At 25.7% G+C, this 2423-nt stretch overlaps 1 pseudogene; it reads left to right on the forward strand.

Moving 5' to 3' along the window:
• Positions 1 to 767: 767 nt before the first annotated feature.
• Positions 768 to 1844, forward strand: LOC150037789 (uncharacterized; annotated as a pseudogene).
• Positions 1845 to 2423: the final 579 nt, after the last annotated feature.

Below are 2423 nucleotides of genomic sequence, written 5' to 3' on the forward strand. Positions count from 1 at the left end.
ATATTTTATAAAAATTACCATTCTATTTTTTTAATAATAAAAAAATATTTTTTTATTAATAATAAGATAGAATGGTAGTTGGTTTGATTTTGTCGGTTTTGGGACCAACCCAAAATCGAACCAAATCAATGATTTTATAAAGGAATGATCCAAACCAATATCCAATAAAGAACAAAACAATGAATTGTTTTTTATTTTGTTCAGTTTATTATCGATTCGATTCTCGATTAAAACCATTCTATCTTTACGAGACATTATAGAAAATAACAAATTCTCAATCATTTTTCTGTCATACTTAAAATATTCTTCATAACAAAAAAAAAATAATAAAATGTCTATATTAATGCAATAATTTAATGTTTTATATTCATTTAAAAATAATAATTAAAAAAATCAATGTGTATATCCCACAAGGTGGACGTTGTCGATCTCGAACTGATTATTGTAATATTACAACTTTTGGAAGCGTAGGAATATTTTTTAAACAAAAATAAAAGTTGAAGGGTATATGTTATTATTTAGCCTATTATTATACAAAGGGTAGTTGTTATGGTAATATTTTAAAAAGATTGCAAATATAGAAAAATGGTTCTAATATCCTGATTTATTTTAGAATTATTCCGCTTATACCCTTGTCAACGAAGAAGAATGATACCACCTCTTCCTTTTTTTCCCACACCAAACCCACATTCTACTGCTGGTATATAATTTTCCTAATTTCTAGATCTTTCAACTTCATATATAATATTACTTATTAATTAATCCAATCCTTTTCTTTGCTCAAAGCCGCACGTGCGACTTTTTCTAATCGTCACAGATATGAATCCCAAATCTTCAAGGTCGGGAGTTATAACTAGTACGTTTTTCTAACATGTATTATCTAATTATTTACTTTTTCATTTCTCTTTATATTTTGTTTCTTAGATATAATTTTCTTTTAATTAAAAAATAACTTGAATCAACTAGTCTCTATACTATTTTAGAATTTGTCACAATTTAGTTTCTATTATAAAAATTTCATTAACGTTAGGTGTCAAAATTTATTAACAGCTTAGTTGTTTATAAAAATATTTGATTCTTAATTAGTTTATCTATTTGTATGTGTTATTAGATCTTACATATGCACTATGTTGTTATTTATTAAAATTTCAAAACAAGATTACTTTTTTTTTTTTAAAAAAAAAAAAAGACTAATTTATTATTAGAAACTAAAAGTATAAAAACTATTTTAGGGATAGTGTTTTATTTTTTGATGGGACAGGAAATTAGCTCTCCATCCCAATGAAGATGGAAAACAAAATGGTACTAATCATATTTTCCTCTATTTGATAAAAGCTTATCAACCCAACACTACTTTTTCGAGGTTCATGTTAGTATTTACATTTCTTGTTTACGACACTCTGAAAGATCAATACATGACACTCCAAGGTAATCAAACTATTTAAACTACTCTTAACACGTTTTTAATTTTTTGTTAGGGTTCTTTTATTTCTTTTCCTTTTTTTTTTTTTTTTTTTTTGAATTTTAATTTGTGCATTATTTTACTAACTAATTGATTCGAAGGAAAAGTTAGATGTTTTCATGCGACGAAGAAAGAATAAGGTTTTGAAAAGTTAGTGTCACTTAACACTTTTAATGACGCTTCAAATGGAATTTTGGTTGATGATTGTTGTGCTTTGGAGTTGACGTTATTGTTATGAACTTATGAAATCGTATGATGGGAATGGAGAGGTCCTTTCCTTGATTAAGCAACCAAAAAATTACAAATATACATCAAATTTTCCCAACTTCTGAGTAACGAATTTTATAAATCAAATCCTTTTACCGTGGAGAGCTATACTTGATATGTACAATTTTTATTAAAAAAATATATATAGATGTATGCCATGCTGCTATTTTGGAATTAAAATGAATTTGTAGTATTGTATATATTTACATTTATCCATGATAATTTTTATGCACAATCAAATAATCTCGAAGAGTAATTTCATCTCAAATACTACATTACATAATACATAAATACTATCAGTGATATTCTTTACATTAATAACAATAGACAGATATAACTGACAAGAGATATCAATGATATCCTTTATGACTATCAATGTAGAAGGATATCATTTTATACCTATATGCATCAATAACGACATACAAACACACTACATGTATCAACAAATTAACTAATCAAAAGACCCCGATTTTTACTAACAAGTATAACATGATATCAAATTCAAACAATAAAAAACATAAAAATATTACCATTGATAGAAACATATTAACAATAACTACTAGTTGGCTATCATTGATAGAAACATATCAGTAATAACAACAGATAGCTCATTTCTTGAATTGAAAGCTATAATAATTGCAACACTAGTAACAGCTATCAATGATAGTAACTGGATAGCACATTTCTCGAATTG

The sequence above is a fragment of the Benincasa hispida genome, chromosome 2 (genome assembly GCF_027475165.1).
Source record: "Benincasa hispida cultivar pf3 chromosome 2, pf3_genome.v1.1, whole genome shotgun sequence".
NCBI classification, from domain to species: domain Eukaryota; kingdom Viridiplantae; phylum Streptophyta; class Magnoliopsida; order Cucurbitales; family Cucurbitaceae; genus Benincasa; species Benincasa hispida.